Source organism: Vulpes vulpes, chromosome 10, assembly GCF_048418805.1.
Source record: "Vulpes vulpes isolate BD-2025 chromosome 10, VulVul3, whole genome shotgun sequence".
Classification (NCBI taxonomy): Eukaryota; Metazoa; Chordata; class Mammalia; order Carnivora; family Canidae; genus Vulpes; species Vulpes vulpes.
In genome coordinates, this window is record NC_132789.1 from 13,408,485 (window position 1) to 13,415,848 (window position 7,364).

Sequence of the window (7,364 nt, forward strand, 5' to 3'; positions counted from 1 at the left end):
AGCGTGTGGCCTTTTGTGACTGGCTTCCTTCACTCAGCATCATATTTTCCCTGCACATCAGTACTTTGTTGCTATTTATAGATGGATAACAGTCTCTTCTATGGATAGACCACATTTCGTTTATCAATTCATCTATTGATGGGCATTTGAGCTGTTTCTCCTTTTTGGCTGTTGTGAATGGTGCTGATAAATAAATATAGATTGTTTATTTATTTTATTGAGATATAAGTGACATAAGATATGAAAATCTGGAAGGCTTCACAAATTTGGGTGTTCTCCTTGGGCAGGGGCCATGCTAATCTTTGTAGCCTTCCGATTTTCATCTGTGTCCTGCCAAAGTGAGGACTCACTGAGCTTAAAAGGAAATTACTGTAAAAGGGACATCTCTATTTCTCTAATAGACCAGCCAAATAGATACGTAAGTATTAGGCGTACAAATTACACCTGCATAGCACAGATGATCATCCCGCACACTTCCAGATAGAGCCATAATAAGTGTGACTGGATACTGCATGTGGTCGGGGCCATGAGCTTGACATCTGGCTTTGCCATCTGTGTGATTCCGGGTCAATGTTCCTGTCCTCTCCCAGCCTTAGTTTCTTCTTTGGTACAAAGGTGACACTCACAAGTGCTTCCTCCTGCAGTTGCCAGGAGAATTAAAATCATGGCTACATTGCTCAGCACCCCCAGGTACACAGGAGGTGCTCAATACGTGAAAGCTGGTAGGTAGGAACACGGTTCTAAACACCGTGGCAGTAACAGTACCGGTAGCTAACAAAGCAAGTGTTTGCTCCGAGCCAGGAGCCGGGCCTGCGTTACCACACATAGTGCCTACGATGTTCTATGAGATAAATATGATTTGCAGCCCACCTCTCCATCTTGTAGGTCAGAAAATAGGCAGAGAGAGATGGTGCCAGTAGTTGAAGGTCACACAACTAAAGACTGGAGATCTGGGAAAGTTAAAGGACAATGTGAGAAGTGACCAGGAGTCCACTGGAATGCAGGGCTGTCTCCGGGGAGAAGGGATTAACTGTAAAATCAGTGCCTGGGCCCTCCACCTGGCAAATCACAGCAAACCTGGCCTGGGGGTTCCCTCCCCGTTCGATTCCTCCTAGCTGCTGTCTCTTTAGGGAGCAGGTCCTTCTCAGGTCTGCCAAGGCCAGGCTCCCTGAGAGCCTGCTCTAGGACTTTTAGGTGACTCATCTGCCTTGGTTAATGGGCTTTCCTGCCCTCCCTATACCCTGTCATCCCCCAGTGTTCCCCAAACAGCCCCTTTGCTCTGCACTCTCTCCCCTGTTCCACCCTGTGTCTGAGCTCTTGACGCTGGCACGCTGCTTCCTACTAATTATCCACCTCAGGTGCAAAAATTAGCACCTTGCAAGTTCACATGCACCCTCTATACTTTCATTGTCAGAGATGTGCATGATCTACAGTGGCAATCTGCATGGGGAATCCCGTCCCAAGCAAAGGTGACACTAGCATCGTGGTTGTATCAGTTTCCTGGGGCTGCCATGACATATCGACCCAAACTGGTGGCTGAACAAATGTGTCCTCCCACAGATCTGGAGCCCAGCAGCCCGAAGTGAAGGTGTCAGCAGGGCCACTCTCCCTCCTTTTGGTGGAGGACTCTTTCCTGCCTCTTCCAGCTCTGGTGGCAGCAGGTGTTCCTTGACTTGTGGCTGCTTTGCTCTAATCTCTGCCTGTGGTCACGCGGCCTCTCACTGTGTGTCCCTGTGTGTCCCTTTCGACCAAAGAACACTTTGTCATTGGGCCCACCCTAATCCAGGGTGATCACCTGAATCCTGACCTTACTTATCCCTGCAAAGACCCTATTTCCTAACAAAGTTATATGCCGAGACCCCAAGTAGACATGGATTTAGGGGGGAAACTCTATTCGGACCACTAGCGAGATCTTCACGTAGAAGATGTGCCTGATGGGGCACCTGGGTGGCTCAGTCGATTAAGCATCTGCCTTCAGCTCATGGTCCTGGGATTAAGCCCCATGTGGGGCTCCCTGCTCATCAGGGAGTCTGCTTCTCCTTCTGCCCCTCCCCCTGGCTTGTGCATGCTTTCTCTTTCAAGTAAATAAATAAACATTTTAAAAACAAAACAGAAGGGGATCCCTGGGTGGCTCAGCGCTTTAGCGCCTGCCTTGGGCAAGGGCGTGATCCTGGAGTCCCGGGGTCCCAAGTTGGGCTCCCTGCATGGAGCCTGCTTCTCCCTCTGCTTGTGTCTTCTCTCTCTCTCTCTCTCTCTCTCTCTCTCTCTCTCTATCTCTCATGAATAAATAAATAAAATCTTTAAAAAATAAAAAAATAAAAGCAAAACAGAAGATGTGCCTGATAGTCTTCGTGACAGGTTTATTGAGCCCAGTGGGTACAAACATGAAAGGGTTGACAGTAACCAGCCCTATATTCTTACAAATCTTCCTTTCCTGGCCCTTAGTGGCCTCATGGCAGAGCCTATAGCTTTCTGGCAAATTTCCTGTCTTTATCAGGCCAGTCCAGTTCAGATCAGCTTAAAACATTCCAGGACCTTCCAGCTCAGCTTTACCCTAGGGCCTGAGAGACCTGGTTTGGATATGGCCTCACCCTGGCTCCTTCCTAAGGCTTCTTTATGTTTCTGGTTCCCAAAGTGCACCAAAGAGATGATTCCATGGATGACCAGGTTTGGCCAGTGTACGGTAAACCAAGCTACCCAGATGTGTTTACTTTAGACTCAGTGGAGTGTGGATGCAGATCCAAGAGCTGGTGGTCTCCAAGCCTGTTCAGTCCAGGAAACGATTTTTCCACAGAACATGCTTCTACCCTGGTGTTCCCCGGAGCACACTCTGGGAAGTACTAGACTACATAAAATACTGTAAGATACAAAATCTATCCACAACTGTTATGCATTCAGAGCCATAGAAGATGAGTTTTGAGTAAATACACCAGCTCAGGAACAATTTTGCGATTTATTCAGAAAATTGGCTTCCGGATCACTGTGGACAAGACCCAACTTGGCCAGAAGATGCAATCCCTCAGCAGAGCCACACGGACAGCTCAGCTGGCCAAGTTTTATTCTCAGAAAGGATCAGAGACGAAAATGCTCTGATTTCCCTAAAGCCCGGTTTCGGCAGCCAGGAGGGTGGAACTCTCATATCAAAAAGCAAGTGGTTTCAAGAAAAATTTCCATTAGAGTGTAGTTCTCTAATGTATGCAATTATGTTATGCAAATTCAACTATAGGCACTCAGCAGAATAGTAAAAATAACAATAACATAATAATGAGAGAAAAGACGGGATAAATGAACTTAAGCGCCAGGCAGCTTTCACCTGCCATTCTTCTCACGGCGTGGAACTGGGCCCCGTTCAGTAAGCCTCGGCTCCTGAGCACCTCTCTGCCCCCAGCAGGAGTCCAATGCTTAAATATCTACTGTTTTCATGAAACATGGCCTCGAAAAGCTGGCCAACTTCTTCATCTGGTGCTCAACTGAACAGACAACCTTCCCCTACATCGCCCGCAACCTGGCTGCGCTGGACTGATGGAGAAAACACACCAGCCTCCAATTTAATGCCTCTCCAAGGGTCTTCACAGGTCATTTCTGACCTTAGGCATGTGTGTTCCTCCCAGGAGCTGCACTGACTATAGAGCTGCCCCTGCCACATCAGAGATGACTCCCCCAGAGTCTTAGAACTGCAGAGAATCTGGTTTTGCCCATACTGTCAAGGCAAATATTTTCTGAAAGCCAGGACTAACCAGACAACTGCGTTCACTAGGGCCCACCAAAGAAAGTCCATTAACCCGTGCTACACCCCGCTTTCCATTCCCCTGCCACCCACTCCCCTGCAAAAATAAACAAACAAAAAAAAAAAAACAAAAAACCTGAACCCTAAAGAAAACATTTATTTATTTATTTATTTATTCATTCATTCATTCATTCATTCATTCATTCATTTCTTTATGATTTTACTTATTTATTCATGAGGGACACACAGAGAGAGGCAGAGACATAGGCAGAGGGAGAAGCAAGTTCCCCGCAGGGAGCCCAATGTGGGACTTGATCCCAGGACCCCAGGATCACGACCTGAGCTGAAGGCAGACACTCAACTACTGAGCCCCCCAGGTGCCCCAAAAACATTTTTAAAAAGGTTTTATTTACTTATTTGAGAAAGAAAGAGGGAAAGAAGGAGAACACACAAGTGGGGAAAAGAGGAGGGGCAGAAGGAGAGGGAGAAGCAGACTCCTCCCTGAGCAGGGAGCCTGACTCGGAACTCGATCCCAGGACCCTGGGATCATGATGTGAGCTGAAGGCAGACTCTTAACTGACTGAGCCGCCCAGGTGCCCCAGACAACATTTTCATTTTTAAAATCTGATTGAGCTGCCTGAATGAGGTAGCTCTATAATCCTCAGTAGATAGTAAGGATCACTTTATCCCCTTAGCCAACAGCCCACCAAAGTTTGGGGCTTGGGGTTCAGAGATCCAGAAGGCTCAGCAGCCTGGGAACACAGAGCCAGTTCCTGCTCTCTCAGCTTTGCCCTCCCTGCACACAAACCCCACTGCCCACAGAATGATGTCCAAACTCAGGGATCTCTGCCTGCTGGACCAGGACAAGCTGAGCCCCCCAAGGCAGGGTCTGGCTCTCATTCATCTGCAGGTCTGCCTAGCACTGAGCACAGATGGTGGCACATAAGCCAAATGGAGCTTAATGAATGAATGGCAACTGGGTGAAAGAGTAACCCGTATAAAACACAGGTACTCTATGTGCAAGTCTCAGCACAGGCTTGCATCAAAATTAGAAAAAAAATAACTGGAGAGCAATTTAAATATTTGCCAAATTTCTCAAGGTCCCCAAAATTCCTCCAAATTTTCCTAACTTTTCTCATTCCCTTCCCATGACCCTTTCTGTATAAATACAGCTCTACTCTTTCCTAAAAGCACAAGGTAGCTGGTTAAAGGCACCAGCTCTGAGGTTCATCTTGTTGGGTTCAAATTTCTGTCACCTTCTAACTGGAACAGGTACGTGGCATGTGGTAAGTGATTAATTAATGAAACTTCTTATTTAAATCCTATTGGCTTCTCTAATTTATTTGTTTTAATTTAGCCCCCCTTTCCCTTAATGCAAGAAGAAATGTCTATTCATTTTCTGGGGCTGCCAAAACAAATTGTCACAAACTTGGTGGCTTACAACAGCAGGGATTTATTCTCTCACATCTCTGGAGGTCAGATGTCCAAAGTCAAGGTGTTGGTGGGGCTGTGCTCCCTCCAAAGCTCTAGAAGAGACTTTGTCTTTTGCCTCTTCCAGCTCCTACTGGCTGTTTGTATCCTCAGATTTGTGGGTGCATCATTCCAACCACTATCTCTGTCTTCACATGGCCGTCCCTTCATGGGAGCTTTTGTCATTGGATTTAGGGACCACCCAGAAAATCCAGGATGATCTCATTTCAAGATACTGAACTTAATTACATCTGCAAAGACACTTTTTCTAAATAATGGCATATTCACAGATTCCAAGGGGGCAGGATGTGAACATATCTTTTTTGGATGGGCACCATTCAACCCACTATGAAATGACACTGGGTCCTTCCTCTTGTGGGTGGTGGGCGGGGAGAGGGTTGGATGCCCCTGTAATTTAATTTTTTTTCTTTAATCCTTGTCATGACGAATAAGTCAAGTCAGCAGCCAGCATCAAGTACTTGGGAACCTGGGAGGAAAAAGAAGCAGGTGGCGGAAAGTCACTTCTGACTCCTCTTTTTCACTGATGATCATCAAGTCTTTCAATGATGCAAGTTTGCAGCATTGAATATCTAACTGCAAGAGCCACTGCACCCTGGGGGTGGGAGGGATGGAGTACATGAAGCAGTGAGTTTCAGCTACCAGCTGTGACCCTCAGACAGACTAGTCCTGGGACAAAGCACTTTCACTTTCCCATAGAGGGTGGTCAGCTGCATGCATCCCTGGCTGGGGGTGGTTCAGGTTAGTTATTTATTGATATCCTGTTAAGATTCCAGCTTTGGCTGCACTGAAGGGATCCAGGAGGCAGTGACTTCACTAGACTCAAATTGCAATCAGCCAGCCTCTTGGCTCATGTGTTTATCTACCCAGAACTATTTTTGGTGTGTGTTCATAGACAGCACACACCAAAGTATTTGGTATTTGAGATGCAAGCGTGAAGGATGATTAAAGTTAGCTGCTAATGAGCATGCCTAGAATAGATATACTGTGTGTGTGTGCACGCACGCGTGCGTGCACGCACTCCATGTGTGTGCTCTGTTGAGTGTCTGCAAAGCAGATGTCTACAAATCTGCCCTCAGGTGACCTCACCAAAGTCCTGGATCAGCTAAGCTATCCATGGATGGCAAATGGAAATGGATAAACACTGGCCTGTCTCAAAATACTGCCTTACTAAACATCCCAGTTCCCCTGTCGATGTTCTACTTATCATCCAAAGCCTAACTCATCCCACCTTATCAAGGAGCCTTGTTTGATCATCCTCTGAACTCTTAGAGCAGAGACAACAAATAGGCTTCATCTCTAGTACCAACTTGAACCAAACTGGCAAGGATTACTTGGAGCACCACGTTGAGGAGGATACTAAGAACTGATCTGAGCTGGGAGAAATGAGGCTGTGTTAGTTTCCGGGCTGCTGTAGCAAAGTACCCCCATCTGGGTGGCTTGAAACAACAGAAACTTATCCTCTCATAGTCTGGAAGCTAGATGCCTGAAATTCAGTTGTGGGCAGGACCATGCTTCTTCCAGAACCTCTAGGAGAGGACCTTTACTTGCCTCTTCTAGCTTCTGGTGGGCGCCCAGCATTCCCTGGCTTGTGGCTGCTCACTCCAGTCTCTTCTCCATCTCTAGGTGGCTGTCTTTCCTCTGTGTCTGTGTCTCTGCATAGCATTCTCCTCTGTGTGTGTGTGTGTGTGTGTGTGTGTGTGTGTGTGTCCAAAACTCCCTCTGCTTATAAGGACATCAGTCATGGGATTAGGGCCTGCCACAATGACTTCATCTTAACTCGATTACATCTGCAAAGACCACATTGATGGTGCCTGGGATTAGGGCTTCAGTGTATTGTGTGGGGGGATACAATTCAATCCATAATGGATATCATGAACAATTAGGAATGTTTTTTATGAGTGAAGGAAAGGACCACGAATTTCCCAAATGTGCCCTAAGCACTTTTGGTATCCATTTAGTTGGAAATAAGCATAGGCTGCTATGACTACCGTTAACTCTCTATCTGTCTATCTATCTATCTATCTATCTATCCATCCATCCATCCATCCATCCAACCATCTATCTAATCTTTCTACCAACCTGTCCTTTATCATCTATCTATGATCTATCATCTATATCTACCTATTTGCCTTCTTAGAGAAATCAA

The 7,364-nt window shown here is 46.5% G+C and overlaps 1 non-coding gene across 1 annotated transcript; it reads right to left on the reverse strand.

Moving 5' to 3' along the window:
- Positions 1 to 242: 242 nt before the first annotated feature.
- Positions 243 to 346, reverse strand: LOC112932936 (U6 spliceosomal RNA). Its single transcript, XR_003237582.2, has one exon. It is a non-coding gene; the product is annotated as a U6 spliceosomal RNA (small nuclear RNA).
- Positions 347 to 7,364: the final 7,018 nt, after the last annotated feature.